General features: G+C 36.5%; 1 protein-coding gene and 1 pseudogene across 7 annotated transcripts in view; one reads left to right on the top strand and one right to left on the bottom strand.

Annotated features, from left to right (window-relative positions):
- CSMD3 (CUB and Sushi multiple domains 3) overlaps nucleotides 1–24,843 on the top strand; it is a 1,408,207-nt gene that overhangs the window by 28,055 nt on the left and 1,355,309 nt on the right. The gene's annotated exons all lie outside the window — the stretch shown is intronic.
- On the bottom strand, nucleotides 17,731–18,650 carry LOC119508996 (annotated as a pseudogene).

Below are 24,843 nucleotides of genomic sequence, written 5' to 3'. Positions count from 1 at the left end.
TTCATGGTCCTATGGAATTCCTAAAGACAGGTGGTTAATTTTATAAAGCAGCTCTGGTTGATTGTTTTAAAACATTTTCCTGTGTTGAATCTGAGAGCTTCCATTTCTATAAACTTTTGGACCTAGATGTACTTTAAAGAGCTACTTAGAATAAATTTAAACCCTTATCCAGGTGGAAGCACTGTAACAATTTAAAAATTGCTGTTATGTTTCTTTTTTCTGGGTTATCTCCCAATATATTCTCAATTGTTCCTCATTCTCAGATTTACTAATGCAATATTCATTTATTGAGCATCTCCTCTATGCTATCATATACTATGTACTGTGTGCTCACGGTGTGCTGGAGTCAGCTCACGGGTTGATTGCTATCTTGACATTGGCTGTGGTGGAATGACACACTCTTAACATTGGAAAATACTGCAAGTCAGGGCTCTCTTTCTTTTATTTATTTATTTTTGAGAGCCACATTACAGGCACACTACTGTATGTGCCTATGTGCAATCACCACCCAATAATACTAATTATTTTTGCTCACAGAATTAAAGGGATAGTAGAACATATATGTACATAGATAATTATTATAAAGTTTAAAATATCAAGTGTTACAAGCCATTGTCAATGGATCTCTTAAATAGAGCTCCTTGAATCCTACCATGATTGTGGATTGGATGTATGCAGTGCAAAGACATCCAGATTGCAAAGACATCCAGATTTTATTTCTCTTCATCCTGGGATACTGTGATTTTGCTTAAGCAAATTATAATTGAAATGTTGTCAAGTTATTGTACATGCTGGCTCATTTAAATTTCAGTGAAGTGTAGTTCAAAATGTATGTATTGAGCACTTGCTAAATCCCAGTCATTGGACTAGGCTCTATATATAAAAAGAAATAGACACATGCCCTACCTTCAAGAAATTTAAAGCCAAATTCTCTTATGAAGGGTTGAAACTCCTGTATTTTATTCACATAAAACATTATTTAATACTGATCCTAATTTAATTGAAGGGCTTCATATTTATCTTCCTTTCTAATTTAATTTTTAGACCAGGTTTATTGTCGCAGCATGTAGAATGCTTATTAAAGCCTACTTTAGCTACCTTTACTAAATTCTATAAATCTAGCAGTTTGGTAAATACATTTTGATTACTACTGATTACATATTTGTTAAATGTGCTAAATACTCCTACAGGCCAAAATATGTGGCATGACATTACAGATTTTTATTAAGGCAACCATGAATTTAATAATAGAACCCTGTAGATATAGTTTTAAATCACCTATCATTTCCCACTAGCCAGTTCATACATCCATAAATTATTCACACATACATCATCAGCAATAAAATATGAGAGCCTGGCATATATAACCATTAATAAATAGCAGCTATGATTGCTATATTCATACTTACTAAATTTGTTTAAATCAGAAAAATGTACTCTAGAATTCTCTTTCAGTAACTTATAATAGATCAGGAAAAAATCAATGACATTCTGCTATACCTTCCTCATTTTATACATAAGGAAACTGAAAATGTATATGTATATGTGTATGTATATGTATATGTATGTACACAGACACAAAAAACATGCACATACATATATATTCCAAGTTATCTGACTAAATTTACTAAGTTTATTCTTATACCACAACTACAAACACATTGCCTGATATCTGGTTCATTGCTCTCTCCTATTATGCCACACTTTACACTATTTGTTGGATTGGGCAGCTTGCTTCTTTTTTCAAATGTGTTGAAGGGTTCATTTCTCTGCCTATAAAATTCTAAAATACTGCCTTAAGATCTGTATTAAATATTACATACTATGTAAAAGTCTACTTCTCTAGATAAAAATTATTACCTCTTCATGTTTCATAGCACTTTTTTTACTTAAAAAATTTTTTTGAAATATTTCACACTTATAGAAAAATTACAAAAATAGTACTGAGAGTTCAAATATAACTTTCATCCAATTTCCCCTATTATGTTTTTAACTTTTTATCTTGATATACTTTCAAACTTACAGAACAGTTTCAAAAATAATACAAAACCTATATAGAGAACTCTCATATACCCTTAGTACCCAGATAACAGAGCCACTAAATTTAACATCTTGCCACATTTTTCATATCTATCCATTTATCTATCTGCCTTTCTGTCTATCTGCCAATCAATTTTCTGAACACTTGAATGCAGGCTGTGTACATCATGCTCCTTGAACACTTTAATACTGCCATGCACATTTCCTAGGAACAAGGATATTCACTTTTGTAACCATCTTAAATGAAGTTATTGAGTTCAAAAATTGATACAAAGCTTACAGTCTACATTTTATTTTTTTTCATATGTCCCTATAATGTCCTTTTTTTAAAAAAAAGAAATTTATTCACACATCATGTAGTCCATCCAGCATGTACAATCAATGGCTCTCAGTATAATCACAGAGTTGTGATTTCATCAGCACAATCAATTTTAGATTTTCATTGCTCCAAAAAGAAAACAATCTATACCCATTAAACCTACCTCTATTATTGACACTGAGCACTGATCTGGTACCTTCATTACTGGTTACTGTTAACCATAGTCTATAGTTTGCAAATAGTTGCATTTTTTCCCCATATACCACCCTATTATTAACATCTTGTAATAGTCATTTACATTTGCTCTAGTTCCTGGAAGAACATTCTTATATTTGTACTATTAACCACCGTCATCATCCACAACAGGGTTTGTTATGGGATACAGTCTCATGTTTCATTCTACCTTTCCTTCTAGTGACATACACGACCCTAAACTTCCCCTTTCAACCACAATCACACACACGATTCTGTTCTGTCAATTGCACCTACAAAAACAAAACTATCACCTCTATCCATTTGTAAACATTTAGAGTCAAACTTATTAAAAATTCTGCACAAATTAAGCATCAGCACCTGGTTCTCTACCCTCATTCTATCTTCTGGTAATCTATATTCTAGATATTAACTCCATGAGTTTGCTCATTATATTTATATTAGTGAGATTATACAATATTTGTCCTTTTGTGTCTGGCTTATTTCACACAACATAATGTCATCATGTGTATATACCACATTTTATTTACATCATATGTGTATACCACATTTTATTTATCCATTCATCGGTAGATGGGCACTTGGGCTGTTCCATCTTTTGGCAATTGTGAACAATGCCATTATGAACATCCATGTGCAAATGTGTGTTCATGTCCCTGCTTTTATTTCTTCTGGTTATTTATCTAGTAGCAGTATTTCTGGATCATATGGCAGCTCTAAACTTAGCTTCCTGAGGAACTGACATGTTGTCTTCCATAGTGGCTGTACCATTTTACACTTCCATCAGCAGTGAATAAGTGTTCCTCTTTCTCCACATCCTCTGGAACATTTGTAGTTTTCTGTTTGTTTAATAGTGGTCATTCTAGTATATGTGAAATGATATCTCACTATGGTTTTGATTTGCATTTGCTTAATAGCTAGAGATGTTAAGCATCTTTTCATGTGCTTTTTAGACTTTTGCATTGCCTCCTTGCAAAACTGTCCATTTATGTCCTTTATCCATTTTTAAAATTGGGTTGGTTGTCTTTTTATTGTTGAATTGTAGAATTTCTTTATATTTTCTGAGTATTAAACCCTTATTGGATATACGGTTTCCAAATATTTTCTCCCACTGAGTAGGCTGTCTTTCACCTATTTGACAAATATCTTTGATCACAAAAGTCTTCAGTTTTGAGGAGGTTCCATTTATCTATTTTTGTTCTTGTTGCTAGGGCTTTGGGTTTAAGGGCTAAGAAACCACAAGATCTTGAAGATACTTCCCTATATCTTCTTCTCAGAGATTTATGATCTGATCTTACATTTAGATCTTTGATCCATTTTGAGCTAATTTTTGTATAAGGTGTGAGATAGGCATCCTCTTTCATTCTTTTGAATATTGACATGCAGTTCTCCCAGCACCACTTGTTGAAGACACTGTTCGTCCCATTTGAGTGGACTTGTCAGCCTTGTCAAAAATCAATTGACAGGTCTATTTCTGAAGTCTCAATTTAATTCCATTGATTGATATGTCTATCTTTATGCCAGTACCACGTTTTGACCACTGTAGCTTTGTAATATACTTTAAAGTCAGGAAGCATAAATTCTGCAATTTTGTTTTTCTTTTTCAAGGTGTTGTTGGCTATTTGGGGCCCTTTATCCTTCCAAATAATGTTGATAATTGACTTTTCCATTTCTTCATTGCAGGCTGTTGGAATTTTGATTGGGATTGCATCAGTTCTTAATGATATTTAGTTTTCCTATCCATGAACATGGAATATCTTTCATTTTATTTAAGTCTTCAATGATTTCATTTAGCAATGTTTTGTAGTTTTCTGAATACAGGTCCTTTACATCTTTGGTTAAATTTATTCCTAGATACTTGATTCTTCTATATGGTATTATACATAGAACCTTTTTTCTTGATTTCTCCTCAGATTGCTTGTTACTAGTGTATAGAAACAGTACTGAATTTTGCATAACGATCTTGTATCGGGCCACTTTGATGAACCTGTTTATTAGCTCTAGAAGCTTTGTTATAGATTTTTCAGGACTTTCTATATATAGAATCATGTCACCTGCAAATAATGAAAGTTTTACTTCTTCCTTTACAATTTGAATGATTTTTATTTCTTTTCTTGCCTAATTGCTCTGGCTAGAATTTCCAGTACAATGTTGAATAAGAGTGGTGACAGTGGGCATCCTTACCTTGTTCCAAACTTAGAGGGAAAGTTTTCAGTCTTCCACCTTTAAGTCTGATGCTAGCTGTAGGTTTTTCATATATGACCTTTATCCTATTGAGGGTTTCCTTCTATTTCAATCTTTTGAAGTATTTTTATCAAGAAAGGATGATGGATTTTGTTAAATGCCTTTTCTGCATCAATCAATCTTGTGTATTACATTAATTTATTTCCTTGTGCTGCACAACCCCCATTGCATATCTGGATTAAAACCCCCTGGATCAAGGAGGGGCAAGATGGCGGCATAGAGAAGAGTGGAATTTAGTTAGTCCCATGCAACAACTAATGAACCACCAGGAACAACTAGGAAATCATTTGGAATAACTGCTGGGAGACAACTGTGACTGTCCACACATCATACACCAACCTGGACTACACCAACCTGGACTGGGAGGAATGCCTGAGACCGCAGCATAAAATCTGTAAGCAAAAGCTGTGGAACCATGCTGACGGCCCCTCTCCCATGGCAGTCTGAGCTGCAAAACCTCATTGTGCTAGAAACTAGCAGCACTCTCCCAGTGGAGTGAGAGAATATAGCTCAGCTGAGCTCCAACTGGGGTTTTAATTAACAAATGTAGACTGCTGAATACAAGCTACAATCCCCCCAACAAGCAGGCAGAGGCTTTTAGTGATGACTGACCTTAAAAAAACCAGAAGACTCATCTGACCTGGGAGGGGCAGCCCAGAAGACCAGGTGTTACCTCTGGCTGATGAGTGAAACTGGGGTCCATGTACTGGCTCCAAAAGGGAGCTTTCTGTACCTTTTTCTCTCTCTCTTCCTGAGGGGCTCAGAAGAGAGAGAGCTGCAGTCATTTTCAGTCCCCAGTGCCCTAACCCAGACAGGGGAGGAGATAATAAATTCAGAGAGACAACAATTCAAATGCAGATGAAAACTTGCTAGGGGGTTTATCTTCTCTAAGGGTAAGGAGGTGGGGCCCAGCTTTCCCTTCAGAACCAGACCCCAAACAGCCAAAACAGAAACTGAAGCCAAAACACCTCTCCTTGCGCCAGTCAGTAGCAACAGGCTGACAGGCACCACCTGCTTGGCAGGTTAGGAAAAGCACAGTGACTGGAAATCAGGAAAGTCTGTCATTCCTCTAAGATACACCCTGAATATAACCCCCTTCTGAGAACTGAACCCTTTCTGGTCTGGGAAAATCTGACTGGTGTAACCTAGGAAACCAGATGCCTAGACAACAGAAAACTACAATCTATACTAGAAAAAATGAAGATATGGCCCAGTCAAAGGATCAAACTTACACCTCAATCAAGATACAGGTGAGATACTGTTTCACTTTAATGAAAGAATCTATTAAAGATTTTCAAAGAAATGTGCTACATGAAATAAAAAAAACAAATCAATGAGTTCAGGGAAGATATAACAAAAGAGATGAAGGCTATAAAGAAAACACTGGGAGAACATAAGGTAGACATCGAAAGTTTGAAAAAACAACTGGCAGAATCTATGGAAATGAAAGGCACAACACAAGAGATGAAAAACACAGTGGAGACATACAACAGCAGATCTCAAGAGGCAGAAGAAAACACTCAGAAACTGCAGAACAAGACACCTGAAATCCTATACACAAAAGAACAGAGAAAAGAATGGAAAAATATGAGCAATGTCTCAGGAAACTGAAGGATAACATGAAATGAACAAATGCACGTGTCATGGGTGTCCCAAAAGAAGAGAAAGGAAAAGGGGCAGAAGCAGTAATAAAGGAAATAATCAATGAAAAGTTCCCATCTCTTATAAAAGACATAAAATTACAGATCCAAGAAGCACAGCATACCCCAAACAGAATAGATATGAATAGACCTACACCAATACACTTAATAATCAGATTATCAAATGTCAAAGACAAAGAGAGAATCTTGAAAGCAGCAAGAGAAAAGTGATCCATCACATACAAAGGAAGCTTGATAAGACTATGTGTGGATTTCTCAATAGAAACCATGGAGGCAAGAAGGAAGTGGGGTGATATATTTAAGATACTGAGAGAGAAAAACTGCCAACTAAGAATCCTATATATGACAAAACTGTCCTTAAAATATGAAAGAGAGTTTAAAATAGTCCCTGAAAAACAGACAATGAAAGAGTTTGTGAACAAGATAACTGTGCTACAGGAAATACTAAATGGAACACTACAGACAGGTAGGAAAAGACAGGAGTGAGAGGTTTGGAGCAAAATTTGGGTGATGGTAGCAGAGCAATGTAAGTACATCGAACAAAGATGACTGTGGGTATGGTTGAAAGAGTAAGGTTAGGAGCATGTGGGACACCAGAAGGAAAGAGGAAAGACAAAGACTGAGACATTATAACTCATTGAAACCTAGAGTGCTCACAAACTGTGATAAAGTGTACAAATATGTTTTTGCATGAGGGAGAACAAATGAATTTCAACCTTGCAAGTGTTAAAAATAGGGTGGTACTGGTGAAAAAATACAATCAATGCAAACTAGAGACTATCATTAGCAGAAACTTTGTATTATGTTTCCTTTAATGTAACAAAGGCAATATACCAAAGCTAAATGCCTATAAGAAAGGGACATAAGGGAGGGTTATGGGACTCTTGGCATTGGTGATGTTGCTGACTCTTCCTACTTTAGTTTAATTCTATCTTTCCTTTTGTTGCTTTTTAGCTGTCATGTTTTTCTTTCTTTCTTTCTTTTTCTTTTTTCTCTCTAACTTCTTGACTCTTCCTCCTTCTCTGTGGAATAAATAAAGATGTCCTTATCTAGATAGTGGTGATGGTGGTGAATACATAAATATGTAACTATATAGGGAACCATCAATTGTTTACTTAGGATGGAAAGTATGGTGGGTGTACAAAACCATCTTTAAAAAAAAGAAGAATTGAAGAAAACTTGAGGGCCCTACATTGAGTGAAATAAGTCAGACACATAAGGACAAATATTGCATGGTCTCACTGATATGAACTAATTATAATATATAAACACATAGATATGAAATATAAGTTAACAGGATATGGAATGAGGTTAAAGAATGGGGAGCAGTTGCTTATCATGAGCAGAATGTTCAACTAGGTTGAACTTAAGTGTTTGGAAGTGGACAGAAGTGATGGTAGCATGTTATTGTGAGAATAACTAACAGTGCTGAATGGTATGTGAATATGGTGGAAAGGGGAAGCTTAGAGTCACATAGGTCACCAGAAGGAAAGTTGGAGGTTAAAAGATGGGAATGTATAAAACAGTGAATCTTGTGGTGGACAATGTCCATGATTAACTGTACAAATATTAGAAATCTCTTTCCTGAACTAGAACACATGTATGACACTGTAATTAAAAGCTAATAATACAGGGGTATATAGGGGAAAATATACCTATTGCAAACTACGTCCTACAGTTAACAGTATTTAAACATTCTTTCATCAACAGTAACAAATATACTACACCCATACTATGAGTCAATAATGGAGGTGGGGGTGGTTAGGGGTAGAGGAGGAATTGAGTTTTGTTTTTGTCTTTATTTCTTTTCTGGAGTAATGAAAATGTTCTAAAAATTGAAAAAAAATGTGGTGATGGATGCACAGCTGTATGATGGTACCATGGGCAATTGACTGTACACTTTGGATCTTTGGATAATTGTATGGTATGTGAACAATCTCAATAAAATTAAATTTTAAAAAACCAACTGGATCATAGTGTATAGTTCTTTTAATGCACTGTTGGATTCAATTTGCAAGTATTTTGTTGAGAATTTTGCATCTATATTCATTAGAAATTGGTGTGTAACTTTCTTTGCTTGTAGTATCTTTATGTGGCTTTAGCATTAGGGTGATGTCAGCTTCATAGTACAAGTTAGGTAGTGTTCCCTCCTATTCAACTTTTTGGAATAGTTTGAGCAGGATTAGCATTAATTCTCGGAATGATTGGTAGAATTCACCCATGAAGCCATCCAATCCTGGACATTTCTGGGTTTGTAGGTTTATTATTACTCATTCAATCTCTTTATTTGTGATTGGTTGTTGAGGTCTTGAGGTCTTCTATTTCTTCTTGAGTTAGTGTACGTAGTTTGTGTGTTTCTAGGAATTTGTCCATTTCTTGTCCATTTCATCCAGGTTATCTAATTTGTGATGGAATGATACTCTCTTGCTGCTTTCAGAATTCTCTTTTTTTGGCAATTGATAGCCTGATTAGTATGTATTTGGAGTAGATCTATTTGGATTTATCCTGTTTGAAGTATGTTGTGCTTCTTGGATATATACATATATTTATGTCTTTCATAAGAGTTGGCAATTTTTCATCTATTATTTCCTCAGATATTCTTTCTGCCCCTTTTCCCTTCTCTTCTCCTTCTGGTATACCCATGACATGTTTGTTTGTGTGCTTTGTGCCATCATTCAATTTCTGAGACACTGCTCAAAATTTTTCATTCTTTTCTCTGTTCTTCTCTCTGTTTGATTTAGGATGTCCTGTCTTCTAGGTCATTGTTCCTTTCTTTTGCCTGTTCAAATCTGCTGCTGTATGTCTCTAGCATACTTCAATGCAATTTTATTGAGATACAATCACACAAAATACAATCATTCAAATTGTACAATCAGTTGTTCACAGTATCATCATATACTTGTGCTTTCATCACCACAGTCAAACTTTGAACCTTTTCATTACTCCAAAAATTAAAATGAAAATTGAAATAAAAAAGAGTATCCAAAACATCCCATTCCCCTCCTCTTCCCACTGTTCACTTACTTTTTTAAAAATACGGTTTAATTGAGACATAGTCACACACCCTACAGTCATCTACATTGTACAATCAGTTATTCACAGCACCATCATACAGTTGTGTGTTCACCACCAGAAACAATTTTTGAACCTTTTCCTTATCCCAAAATAAAAGCAAAAAAGAACACCTAAATCTTTCCATCCCCTCCATCCCACTTTACATCTAATTTTTTTCCCATTTTCCCACTAATCTGTACATACACTGGATAAAGGGAGTATGAGCCACAAGTTTTCACAGTCACTCAGACACACTATGCAATCTATGTAGCTATACAATTGTCTTCAAGAATCAACGTCACTGGGTTGCAGTTTGACAGCATCAGGTATTTCCGTCTAGCCATTCCAACACACTAAAGACTAAAAGGTGATATCTATATAGCGCATAGGGATACCCTTCAGAGTGACGCCTTGACTACATTTGAAATCTCTCAGCCACTGGAACACTACTTTGCTTCATCTCTCTTCCCCCTTTTGGTCAGGAAGATCCTCTCAATCCCATAATGCTGGGTCCAGGCTCATCTCCAAGAGTCACTTCCCATGTTGCTAGGGGAATTCACACCCCTGGGAGTCACTTCCCACATATGGGGGAGGGTAGTGAGTTTACTTGCCAAGTGGGCTTAGAGAGAGAGGAGGGCACATCTGAGCAACAAAGAGGCTCTCTGTGGGGGACTCCTAGGCACAATTATAGGTGGGCTTAGCCTCTCCCTTGCAGCAACTAGCCGCACAGGGGAAGGTCCCCAGATTGACAGCTTGGCCCACTAAATTGGCAGTCCTCAATGTCTGCGGGGAAATCAGCAATAGCCCAGGTGGGAAAGTCCAACAATTCTGCATTTCTCCCCAGTTCCTCAGGGGGCCCCGCAAACACACTTATACTCCCTGCCTGTATCACTCTGTGATGTGTTGGGATTTCACCCCAGCCTGTACAAACTCACCAAATGCCACTTCCTACTCACCACTCCCTGCAGTTAGATTATCTAGAGAGCTACAGAAAGTATAGATCCCACACCACATAAACATCTCCTCCATTGGTCTCACACATAAGTTACAGTTTTAAAATGCAGTCAGCATCATCTTTTACCCTTGGGCCTGATTTGCCTTACCAGAGCCTCTTTGTTCATATCATTAAAGTCAGAATTCTTTTTCAGCTCTTTCAACAGTTGCCATATGGGGTAATACTGACATTCATAGCTGCCAAGTTCTAGTTCTGAATCTCATGTGTCACACCGATACCCAAAGTTCCAGAGACCAACCAGGTTATACATAAGGAGCTTAGCATCTCAGGATTTAGAGATAACCATTACAACTCAGGAATAGATGTGACTGCTGTAAGAGCTTACAATCTAGAGACCATTACAATAAGCATTTTCCTGATAAGTTGTGCTCTAACTTTCAGTTCTCAGAGTTTACACATTATAGTTAGTCCGTATTATTGAGGCATTATGTTTGTCCTCTTATTTCTAGTGTGCTTCACTCAAAATGCTGTACTCAAGATTCATTCACCTAGTTGCCTGTCTCATAGCTTCATTTCTCCTTGTAGCCACTCAATTTTCTACTGTATGCATACACCACAGTTCACCATTCTGTTCATCAGTCAATATACTCTTGGGCCACCTTCATCTATTGCAAATAGTGAATACTGAGGCCATATAAACTTATATGTAAATGTCCATTCGTGTCCCTGCTGTCCAATCTTCCAGGTATATACCCCATACTGAGGTTGTAGGACCTTGAAGCCCCCACATACCTAGCTTCTTGTGGGACCACCATACTGTCCTCCAGATAGGCTACACCATTCTACTTCCCCATCAACAGTGCTTACATCTCTCCCTCCAAGGTCTCTGCAACATGTGTCCCTGTTTATTTTTTGCCCCTGCAATTTTATAGGGATATATTCAAATATGATACAATCATCCACTGTGCACAATTTTTTGTCATCATATGGTTGCGCATTAGTCACCACAATTAGCACTTACAAATGTTCATTACTCAAAAAGAAAATTGAAACAAAAGAATAAAAAGGATAAAAGGAAAAGTAAAAATAAAATACAGCAATAAGGTCAGCTCACAACACCACTACCAAGAATTCTGTACCCCTATCTCACACCCCTCCCTACCAGACATTCAGCTTTGGTATATTGCCCCTGTCATATTTAATGGGAGCATGCTCCAACATAATTGTTAACCCCAGACTCCAGTTCCATTGGTTGTATTCTTTCCCCCCATACCCTCCACTTTTCAACATCCCACAAGGTTACCATTCATCTGTCATCCCTCATATAAAAACATTTTTACATTTGTGTATTTTGTCACCATCACTGACCACTCTAGGTTTCACTGAGCTATACAGTTGGAGTCTCTATCGTCTATCCTTCCCTTTGGTATCACACATGCCCCCAGCTCTCCTCTCTCAACCCCACTCACAGACATCCTTGGCCAGTGCACCTACAATACTGTGCTACCATCACACAACACTGCACTCTCCATTTCTGGATCTACACCGTCAATCCTGTTGAAAATTCTATAATTCTTCAGCATGAAGTGCCTGATCTATAACAACTTTCTATCTCCAGATAACCTTGGCTCTCAGTTTTAAGTCTCAAAGTGTGTTCATTAATGTTAGTTCATATTAGTGAGACCATACAGTATTTGTCCTTTTTCTGGCTAACTTCACTCAACTAATGACCTCAAGGTCCATCCACATTATTATATGTTCCATGTCTTTGCTCTGTCTTATGGCTATGTAATATACCATTGTATCTACCAGATTGTTTATCCACTTGTCCATTGATGGACATCTGGGCAATCATGAATAATGCTGCTATAAACATCAGTTTACAAATGTCCATTCGTATCTTAGCTTTCAGTTCCTCTGGGTTTATACCTAGTAATGGAATTGCTTGATCATATGGCAATTCTATACTTAGCTTCCTGAGGAACCACCACACTGTCTTCCAGAGTGGCTGCACCATTCTACATTCCCACCAACAGTGAAAAACTGTGCCTCTTTATCTATATCCTCTCCGGCATTTATGATTTTTTTTTTTTTCTGATAATGGCCATTCTAGTTGTTGTGAGATGATATCTCATTGTGTTTCTGATTTGCATTTCCCTAATAGTCAGTGAAGTTGAGCATCTTTTCATATGTTTTTGAGCCATTTGTATTTCCTCTTCAGAAAAGTGTCTATACATGTCTTTTGCCCATTTTTTAAATGGGTTGTTTGTCTTTCTCTTGCAGAATTGTAGGATTCTTTATATATTCTGGATATTAAACCCTTATCTGATATGAGGTTTCCAAATATTTGTTTCTCCCAATAAAGGCTGCCTTTTCACTTTTCTGACAAAGTCCTCCGATGTACAAAAGTGTTTAATTTTGAGGAGGTCCCATTTTTCTATTTCTTCTTTGATTGCTCATGCTTTGGGTGTAAGGTCTAGGAAGCCACCTCGTACTCGTATCACTAGATCCTTAAGATATTTCCCTACATTTTCTTCTAAAAGTCTTATGATCTTAGCACTGATGTTTAGATCCTTAATCTATTTTGAGTTAATTTGTGTATAAGGTGTCAGAGAGGAGTCCTCTTTCATTCTTTTGGATATAGATCTCCAGTTCTCCAGACACCATTTATTGAAGAGGTTGCCTGTCTCAATTGTTTTAGCTTGACTCCCTTATCAAAGATCAAATGTCTATAGATAAGGGGGTCTATTTCTGAACACTTGATTTGATTCCATTGGTCAGTATATCTAGCTCTATGCTAGTGCCATGCTGTTTTGACCACTGTTGCTTTGTAGTATGTTTCAAAGTCAGGTACTGAGGGACTTCCCACTTCCTTCCTCTTTCTCAAGATATTTTTGGCTATTTGGGGCACCTTGCCCTTCCATATAAATTTTGTTGTTGGTTTTTCTATTTCTGCAAAGTAGGTTGATGGGATTTTCATTGGCATTGTATTCAATCTATAAATCAGTTTAGGTAGAATTGACATCTTAACAATGTTTAGTCTTCCAATCCATGAGCACAGTATGTTCTTCCAACTTTTTAGGTCCTGTTCGATTTCTTTTAGCAGTTTCTTACAGTTGTCTCTGTATAGGTCTTTTGTGACCTTGGTTAAGTTTATTCCTAAATACTTGATTCTTTTGGTTGCTATTGTAAATGGAATTCTTTTCTTCATTTCTTTTCCTGTTGCTCATTACTTTCGGAAAAGAAAACTACCAATTTTTCCACATTGATCTTGTAGCCTGACACTTTGCTGTATTCACTGATTAGCTCTAGTAGCTATGCTGTAGATTCTTCTGGATTTTCTACACAGAGGATCATGTCGCCTGCAGACAGTGAAAGTTTTACTTTTTCTTCTCCAATTTTGGTGACTTTTATTTCTTTTCCTTGCCTAATAGATCTAGCTAGAACTTTCAGCACAATGTTGATAACATTGGTGACAGTGGGCATATCCATGTCTTGTTCTGATCTTAGAGGGAAAGCTTTCAGTCTTTCTCCACTGAGTTTGATGTCAGTGGTGGGTTTTTCATATATTGCCTTTATCATATTGAGAAAGTTTCTTTCTATTCGTATTCTTTGAAGTGTCTCCATCAAGAAAGGATGTTGAATTTTGTTAAATGCCTTTTCTTCATCACTCAAGATGATCATGTTATTCTTCCATTTTGACTTATTGATGTGGTGTATTACATTAACTGACTTTCTAATGTTGAACCAGCATTGCATACCTGGAATAAATCCCACTTGATCATGGTGTATAATCTTTTAATGTGCTGCTGGATTAGATTTGCGAGTATTTTGTTGAGGATTTTTGCATCTATATTCATTAAAGAGATTGGTCTATAATTTTCTTTTTTTGTGGTATCTTTGTCTGACTTTGGTATTAGGTTATTTTGGCTTCATAGAATGAATTAGGTAGCTTTACTTCCTCTTCAAGTTTTTTGAAGAGTTTGAGCAAGATTGATACTAATTCTTTCTTGAATCTTTGGTAGAATTCACATGTGAAGCCATCTGGTCCTGGGCTTTTCTTCTTTGGGAGCTTTTTGATGACTGATTCAATCTCTTTACTTGTGATTGGTTTGTTGAAGTCATCTATTCTTCTTGAGTCAATGTTGTTTGTTCGTGCTTTTCTAGGCAGTTGTCCATTTCATCTACGTTGTCTAATTTATTAGTGTATAGTTGTTCATAGTATCCTCTCATTATCTCCTTTATTTTTGTGGGGTCAGTAGTTATGTCCCCTTTTCTATTTCTGATTTTGTTTACTTGCATTGGCTGTCATTTTTGTTTGTTTGTTTGTTTGTTTGTTATCCTAGCTAAGGGTCCATTGATTTTATTTATTTTCTCTGGTTTTGTTGATTCTGTCTATTGTTTTCCTGTTCTCAATTTCATTAATTTCTGCTCTAATCTTTGCTATTTCTTTCCTTCTGTTTGTTTTGGGGTTAGTTTCCTCTTCATTCTCTAGTTCCTCCTGGTGAGCTGTTAATTCCTTCTTTTTTTCTCCTTCTTCTCTTTTAATATATGCACTTAGGGCAATACATTTTCCTCTCAGTACTGCTTTTGCTGCATCCCATAAGTTTTGATATGTTGTGTTTTCATTTTCATTTGCTTCAAGGTATTTAGGGATTTCTCTTGTAGTTTTTTCCTTTATCCACTGGTTGCTAAGAGTGTATTATTTAGCCTCTATATATTTGTGAATTTTCTGACTTCCTGTTATTGATTTCCAACTTCATTCCATTATGGTCTGAGGTATTTTGTATAATGTCAATTCTTTTAAATTTGTTGAGACTTGCTTTATGACCCACCATGTTGTCTATCCTAGAGAATGATCCATGAGCACTTGAGAAAATATCCTGTTGTTATGGGAAGTAGTGTTAAGTTCTATAAATGTCTGTCAAGTCTAGATCATTTATCATATGATTCAATATCTCTGTTTCCTTATTGATCCTTTGTTTAGATGTTCTATCCATTAGTGAGAGTGGTTTATTGAAATTTCCAACTATTATTGCAGAAGCATCTATTTTTCCTTTGAGTGTTGACAGTGTTTGCCACATGTATTTCGGGGCACCCTGACTCAGTGCATATATTATTTATGATTGTTATATTTTCTTGATGAATTGACTCTTTTATTAATATATAGTGTCCTTCTTTTTCTCTGTTGTTTTACCTTTGAAGCCTAACTTGTCTGATATCAATATAGCTACTCCCGCTTTTTTCTGGTTGCTGTTTGTGTGATATATCTTTTTCCAATCTTTCCCTTTCAGCTTATTTTTGTCCTTGTGTCTGAAGTGACTTTCTTGTAGATAGCATATAGATGTTTCTTGTTTTTTAATCCTTTGTGCCAATCTATGTCTTTTTATTGGGGAATTTAATCCATTGACATTTAACATTATTACTGTAAGCACAGTACTTTCTTCTACCATTTTGTCTTTTGGATTTTATACGTCATATCTTATTCTTCTCTCTCTCTCTCTCTCTCTCTCCTTTTACCCTTCCTGATAATCTTGATTTCTATAATCTTCTCCAAACCTCTCTGTCTTGTCTTTTTCTATCAGCTTTTAGTACTCCCTTTAGTATATCTTGAAGCGCAGGTCTCTTATTCACAAAGTCTCTCAGTATCTGTCTCTGAAAATATTTGGATCTCTCCCTCATTTTTGAAAGACAGTTTTGCTGGGTATAGAATTCTTGGTTGGCAGTTTTTCTTTTTCAGTATCTTAAATATATCATACCACTGCCTTCTCACTCCACTGTTTCTATGGAAAATCTGTACATAGTCTTATTAAGCTTCCCTTGTATGTGATGGATTACTTTCCCCTTGCTGCTTTCAGAATTCTCTCTTTGTCTTCGACATTGGAGAGTCTGATAAGTAAGTGTTTTAGAGTAGGTCTATTGGGATCTATTCTGTTTGGGGTAAGTTGAACATCTTGAATCTGTAATTTTATGTCTTTCATAAGAGTTGGGATATTTTCAGTGATCATTTCTTCTATTATTCTTTCTGCCCCTTTTCCCTTCTCTTCTCCTTCTGGGACACCCATAACATGTAAATTCACATGCTTCACATTGTCATTAAGTTTCTTAAGACCCTGTTCATATTTTTCCATTCTTTTCCCTATGTGTTCTCATAAGTGTAGGCTTTCAGATGTTTTGTCTTTTAGTTCACTTATCCTTTCTTCTGCCTCTTCAAATTCAGTGTTGTAAGTATCCATTTACTTTTCATCTCTTGTATTGTGCCTTTCATTCCCATAAGTTCTGTTATTTGTTTTTTCATACTTTCAAATTCCTCATGTTCACCCAATGTCTTCTTTTTTTTTTTTTTTTTTTTTTTTTTGCATGGCAATCCAAATTTATTGATTTATTGAACTACTGATGCTAAGTTATACAAAATTGCACCACTTTAATTAAGGCTTCAGTTTACATTTGGCCACCTCAAAGTAGTTGTAACATTAGGTTGGTCAATTTCAATACTGTGGCTCCCTGTTGGATAGACACACGATCTTTACAACCAAACGTCGATGCATGCAAAGCAACAAGGCACTGTTAAATAAAACAGCAATCATTACTGCAAATTAGGCCTTGTGACCAATTACACGATTAAAATTACTTCCCACATCCACAGTACTCGTCCACCATTTAACATCTCAACCAAAACGTTACACATGTAAAACAATTACTAACAGGCAAAAATACTAAACCTGTATATTTGGTATTGCAAATACACTTATGCATTAGCAAGCAAGGGATTCACAGTGAGAATCTACAGCTACAGAAGCCTGGAAATGATTTACAAAAATTGTTAAATCATTAAAAAACTGTTTGAAAATATAAACTTCTTGTTGTAGACCCCCACTGTACACAGAACTATAAACATTGTTCCCTATGTAAACACAAAAAGGAAACATATAATAAGAGATTTGAAAAGTCTGGACATTTCCTTCCCAACAGATATTAAAGGCAATGTCTTTAAGATATTTTACTGAAAGGACTATCATATTTTAAAGACAAGATCACTGTCTCCACAGGTTTTTCAAAAATCAAAAAATATATATAGCTGTGTTAATCAAAAGTGCTTATTTTGTACAATACAATGATAATGACCTTGAATTTCTTAAAAAAAATTACAATAAGCTACAAGTATCAAAGAAGCAAAGTTATCTGGAGTAGTAGGAGCTCTTTGGACTTTCTTTTATTAAGCTAAAATAGTGGCGCATTTAGGATTTACATTATTGTACTCTCCAATACAAAATTTATGGGGTGTGTTAAAGTCTACAGTACACCATTTTCATACATGTACAACATTGGTGGATGAAAAATGTCTCTTAAGCACTAATACTGGATGTAGCCTCTGGTTTTACCAGCTGCATACTCTAGGACTATTATATAAGTAAAAATCTCTCTTGTGATACTGGAAAGTGATTAGAATGTGCAAACTGATGTAGTAGCTTTCATCTGCCTCTTAAAGGGTACCACCACAGGAAAGTTCATTTAAGATGTTGGTAGGTTTAACAAAGTTGGAATGCTGGCACTGTTGAATTGGGCAACAGTTCTTCAGACCTGGCTCAGAGCTACAATGCATTTAGTACATTAAAGCAGCTGACATGATGTCTTTTTGTGGGCCTTCCCAAGCACTGGAGTTTTTCTGTTAATTTGCCGTACTAGGTCATAAAAGATCTCATTAACATTTATTTTTGATTTTGCAGAAGATTCTAAGAAATCACAGTTGTTCCATTGTCTTGTAGATTTTGACCTTGCTCCTTTCCTACAACTCTTTCATCCTCCAAGTCACATTTATTACCAACCAGAATCATTGGAACATCATCGGTGTCTTTTACTCGAAGAATCTGTTCTCTCAGATCTTGTAAATCATTAAATGTGGACTGTGCAGTGACGGAATAAACTAATGCAAGCCTTGTCCATTTTTCATATACAAATCCCTCATTGCTGTAAATTGTTCTGTTCCTGCAGTATCCAAGATTTCAAGCATACACTGTTGTGCATCTACTTCAACTTGCTTTCTATAAGAATCTTCTATCGTTGGATCATATTTTTCAACAAAAATTCCTTGAATGAACTACACAGTCAGAGCAGACTTTCCAACACCTCCTGAGCCAAAAACGACTAGCTTATACTCACCCATGGTGCGAGGTTGTTGTCAAAATCTAGTACCTCTGGCGCTGTCACCGGGTTCGCGCAGCCAGCGTCTCTCTGCGCCTTGCACTCCCTCCGGGTCGCTGCTCTCGGCGCCGGGGCTGTACTGCCGCTACCGCCGCCGCTCCGGCTGGTTACACGCCTGATTCTGGGTGAGCTTTGGCGTTGTCCCCAATGTCTTATTTATTATCTTTCATCTCTTTTGCCATATCTTCCCTCAGCTCACTGAATTAATTTTTGACTTGACTTTTGACTTGATTTAGGAGACCTGCTTGGTAATTAATCAGTTGTTTTGATTCCTGAATCTCACTTGAAGTGTTAGTTTGGTCCTTTGGCTGGTCCATATTTTCATGTTTCCTAGTGTGGCTTGTTGTCAGCAGTCTAGGCATCTGGTTTTCTTGATTAATTTATTCTGGAGCTCGTTTTCACTCTTTCATCTAGGGTTTTCTTGTTGGTTGGCTTTGTTATTCTATCTGTTCTTTGGCATTCAGTTCAAGTTATTCTAGACCTCTACCATAACTTCTGTTTAGTTGATCAGAGTTTTTCATCTCTTGTTTTTCTGGTTCTTGCTCTGCCTTTATGTAATCTTTTTGTGAGAGAGTCTCCTCCAATATGATTGGTCCCAATCAGATTTTCCCGGTCCAGAGAGTCCCAAGTCTCAGGAGGAGGGTTTGAAGTTTCCCTGAGAAAAAGCATCTGCGAGTTGTCAGACCCTCCTGTGAAGCCTCTAGACTCTGCACTTTTCCTATCCTGTACAACAGGTGGTGCTTGTCAACCTGCAGCTCCCCACCAGTGTAAAGAGGTATCACTGGTGCCTTCAATTCTCTGCAGACCTTGTCCCTGTTGGGAGCATGGCTGACTCAAGTTGTTTTATGTTTTCCAGCCCCTAGGCGCTGAGTTTTCTGAAGGAGGTCTGGACACCTGATTTGGGCCCTGCCCTCCCGTTTTCTTGGGGAAGTTATGCCCTTTATGGAATTGTCTCCCCCACTAGACTCATTCTTTTTCTCTCAGAGCTATCTTCACTCCAGTCTTGGCTGAGTCCAGTGGCCAATTGCAAATCTTGAGGCTTTCTGTAATGGGCTACTTAGAATAGTTATTTCAAAAGCAAAAACAACAACAACAACAACAACAACAACAACAACAAAAGAGAAAAGCCTTTCCCCATCCCCTGAGTTTTGTTAAGTAAGGACTGTTTAAAGATAAGACCTCTGAGACAACAGGGCTGACACAGGAGCTCTGATGGGCTACTGAAATGAAAAAATATAAGGAGTCAGAGAGCAAGAGAAGAGGAAACAAGAAACCAGAAAAAATGGCTTTTCAGAGAAAGGCCTAAGCTTCCTGGATTTACATATGTGCCCTTCTCTGTATTATGAACAACCCCAACCCTTTTTTGTTTTTTTCTTTTCTGTTTTCCCTAGCCCTTTCTCCTCTCCACTGGGCTGATTGCTCTTGGATTCTCTAGAGTCTGCTCTCAGTTTATCTGTGGTTGGGCTTTTTATTCAGCAGTTTGAATTTGTTAATCAATTCTGCAACTGGTGCTGGGTTGAGCCTCCATCCTGGTGGATCCCTGCACAGACTGCTTCCTCTTCCCTTGGGAAACCAGCTCCAAGACAGTCTGCTGTGTCTGGTGGGGAGGGGCATTAGCCCCCTGGCAGGGGAAACTTACAAGATTTGCTGAGATCTTGGCTGCTCCACATGTTCCAGTGTGTTGTACAATGCATAACTTATCACTGATTTCCCTGAGGTGGCTGTCCCACACAGTTTCTGGCTATCTACTAGCTGCCACAGAAGAGTAACTAAAATCTACACCTCACCACTCCACCATCTTGTCCCCAGTCTTCTCTCTAGCATATTTTTAATCACATCTATTATGCCTTTCATTCCTATAAGTTATGTTATTTTTCTTTGCTTTCTTTAAAATTCTTTATGCTCACCCAGTGTCTTCTTAATATCCTTTATCTCTTTGGCCATATTTTCCTTCATCTCCTTGAATTGGTGTAGGAGATTTCTTTGAATGTCTTTGGTTCCAAATTCTGTATCTCCTCCAACTTTCTAATTTGTTCCTTTGAGTGGGCCGTATCTTCCTGTTTCTTATTATGGCTTGTAATTTTTTTGCTGATATATGGGCATCTAATTATCTTGGTGAGATTATTCTGAAGGTCAGTTTCTCTCTCTTGTCTAGGATTTTGTTGTTGTTTGTGTTTGTGTTAAGAATCTTTTTGTCCTTGGTTAATTAGTATTTCCCATCCAAAACAGTTCCGGGGACCCACATTGGGGGTGCAGAACAGTTCCAAAATGCCACGGGCAGAAGGTCAGGAAAGATGCTAAAAAGCCTTTATTTCAGCTCCCCATGTGTGTGCTTTCTTGGCTTGCCAAGAAATGGCAATTTTCACCAACAGGACTTTTTGATGAAAGTACACTTTCTTGACTGCCCAGTAGATGGTGATTTTTGGCAATATATTCCCTGCAGCTGTAAGAAGGCAGAGCATTTTTAGCCATTCTTTTAGCCATTAGTCCATTCTGCCTCTAACTCTGGTTGAAACTATGGCAAGCATAGTGTGTATCTGGGATGGGCTAAAGCAGTGGGACTCAGCAGTTTAAATTCACCACCTAATAGCTGGCTTAGTACTGGACCATGCCCCCCTCTGATCTTGGGGAGGAGGGTTTCTGATGCTCTCCCAGTTTGCAACAATCTGTCATGCAGGGACCAGCCAACCCAAACTGCCTACCTCCAGGGTATGGGATGGGAACCAGAAGCCTAAGCCACGTTAGTTACTCATAGTTTTTCACTACAGATTCTCAGTCTCTTAATCACACTCTTTCTTGGATGCTGTGAAGTACTCCCGTCTCCCTCCGGAGCCACAGAACAGTTGTTTAGGACAGTTTCTGCCTGTCCCTTAGTTGCTTTGTGGGGAGGAGTGAGTCCTGAAACTTGCTATGCTGTCATCTTCTAAGCCACTCCCTGTAATGACCTTTTGAGCCTTAATTTCTCCCTTGTTAGATCCTGCCCAGGATCATGTATTGCATTTAACTGTTATTGTCTCTGTTTCACAGCATCTTGTACATACATCACAGCCCCTACTACTGTTTTCCCATGTTCCTGGATGTTCTGAGAGGATAGATTTTATGTTACATTAATCTGTAAGTAACAGAATTTAGCACAATTCTTTCAAATGCAAATGTCCCATAAATTTTTGTGGACTAGAAATATAGGTCTGCTCAACAATTACGCTAATGTTATGTCCCAAAATATTTATTTTTGTATTTCTGAAATCTGTTTTCCCCCTTATTTTGAAATTTGACAATTTTCCCATATACAGTTTCTGTTGCCACTTCTTATCCCTGCAGTTTATCAGATGATAAATATGGTTGTGAGATCATATCGGAAAGTTCATTTATTCCTCATGGATATAATTCAACACAAATAATTTAAAACAGCTTGATAGCCTCTAAATAATTCTCTTACTAATCCTTACCAAGACCTTCTTGATCGTTATTATTCTACACTCTTTCTGATGAAAAAGAAAATAATATAAATTTATATTATGCTGTATGTCCTAGGCCATGCACTGATGCTTTTCTTCCTCATTTACTTATTTTGAAGATAACCTTTAAAGTATTTTTTATAGTTTTTGTTGTCCTTGCATTTAAAATTTTTATAATCCTTAGGTTATTTTAAATTTTAGCCTACCTAATATTGACCATATGGATTGTGCCACATTCTTTTGTCTTCACTATAGCAATGTTCTCCTTCCACATTTCCACATATCCTTTCTTTATGAAACTCCCACTGAAATCAACTTAGATTTTTTCCATAATCTTTACAATGATGTATTACTTATAATTTCCAGATTTTTATAAGACTTTTCCCTCTCTTTTCATCATTTCAATGAATAAAATAGTATAAAACACATCCCTTTGTAATTTATAAGTATTTTCACACATCTTTAGCATGATAGATATTATTCATATTTTATTGATGAGAAAATAAGATATATGTTTAAGAAATGTGCCCAAGTTTGCCTTGCTATCAAAGGGCAGAGACATTATTCAAACCCAGTTCTTCCCATGTGAAAACTCAAAAATCTCCTGATAAAAAAATGCTGCCATCTGTTTCACACTGCATTTTAGCATTGATTTTATGAAGGCTACATTCCTAATAGTTGGGATACATATATGACAATACCAACATTGATTTATCACTTTATCAAATTGCTAAGGAAGGAAATTTTCAGCATTGAATTAAGTGGTCTTCATGACTCAATGTAAAAATCAGAGCATATCTAGACAGTTTAAAATCCTAATTAGCAACATAAACTTCATTAGGCCAGGGATTTGTTTAGTTCTAATTACATAGACAAGACCAACTCCATATCTTGCCCCCAAACATAATTAATACATACATTCCTTTTAAAAGTTCAAATTATTTTCAGTTTGTTCCATTGGTTTTTAGTCTGCAATAGGAAAAACACTCTTTTAATGTTTATTGTTCTCTGACAATTAAGTAGTATGTTATGCCATTCCACTTCTGTCTCTGTCTTTTCCTTCTCCCCCAAATTTCTGCCATGCTTTTACTCTTAGCATGGTATAAAGGACACATATTGGGGGAATGTAGGAGGAAATGTTTGCTGATGAATGAACAGATCAGATATCCCATTCTTACACATATAAGGATATAAGCAAAATTTATAATACAGTTTTTTCCCTCTAATATATATATATATATATCCCCTCTATTAGGCATACACACACAAACACATATATATTAAAACAACATACAGCATGTCTACTTTAGGCATGATTGTTATTAACCAAGACATGGATAAGTAACTCGTTGCGACGAAGTTAAGTATTACAAAAATTTCTTTTATTACACATAAGCTATTCTTATGAATTGATTCTGATTCTTTGTTATTCATAGAGCACATGCAAATGTTGTCACAGATTAATTTTAAAGTATAGAGATTTGGAAGAAATGTATTGCTTATGATTCATTTTAGAGACTGTAGAGGAAAAATTTCTAATGAAGAAATGATTTGAAAATAACATTTCATGGATGTTACTAATGTTTCAAATTCATATTTTTATTTCATTAAATTGGCTTTCAGAATCATTTTAGCGGTTGAGTTTTTCAGTTCCTTCAGCAGGAAAAGTAAAATTTCACATGTAAATGGATCCTACAGCATTACTTGGTCATGCATGAAACAAGCACAACAGTGACTACTCTGGTTCACAACTCTGTATGGGAGCCAGCGTGGTTCTTCGTATTATTAAGGCTTGAAATGCTCCCTAGTTTCAGCCACACACACAAATATTTGGGGAGGGGGGTGAGATGAACCCTATCATAATAATTTCAAAAGATAGTATTTGCTTTTTACCCTTGCTATGGATGAATTTAAAACAACTGTTACTGGGTATTTCAGAAGGATTTTTCACACTATTAATGCAAAAATTGTCTTTCCTTTAGAACTTCATAATCATCAGAAGCAATCATGTTTTATTATTGCTTTTTCCTTTCTATTTCCTCTGAAAAGAGACTGAAGAGGAAATGGGAAGATTTTAGACCTCAGCCTGGTACTATTACCAGATTTTCTGTATCTATTTTCTTTTCTGAATTCTTTATTATTTGAAATAAATATTTTAGACCAAAGGCTCTTTTTGCTCGTATCCAAGAGACACCTGTAAGATGGTGCCACAGGAGAAGTAAATATGATTTAAAATATTAGATTTGCATTAAACGCTTTGTTTTAGCCTGGGTGTTCTGTGTTACTCTAGTGATACTATCATTTCAAGATGACTTTCAGAAATAGAGCTGTCAAAATTAGTCACTTGTCTAATTATTCATCATATTTGTAATACAAAACAGTTTTTCATTACTTCAAATAAAGAAACTACAATGAATCCTGGATAAAAAGCAATGCTAAAATGGACACAGCTGTGGGTTTATTAATTCCAATTCAGTCCTAATTTAGCAAGAACTCCCACTGATTCTAAAGATAGTTTTGCCTGAGTAAGGACTGAAAAATTGGTCTTTATATTCGGAGGGTGCAATTGTGTTTCATGCTTGGATAGTTATTCTATTCTGTCTTGAAGTCAATAATGCACCTGGTTTATAACTTAATGCTCAGAACCAAAACATGTTCCTTGAAAAGTGGTAAGCTATAAAAAATCAATCACCTGAT

This window comes from Choloepus didactylus, chromosome 14, assembly GCF_015220235.1.
Source record: "Choloepus didactylus isolate mChoDid1 chromosome 14, mChoDid1.pri, whole genome shotgun sequence".
NCBI lineage: Eukaryota > Metazoa > Chordata > Mammalia > Pilosa > Megalonychidae > Choloepus > Choloepus didactylus.
The sequence above is the reverse complement of the archived record's forward strand: the minus strand, read 5'-3'. Positions and strand labels throughout refer to the sequence as shown.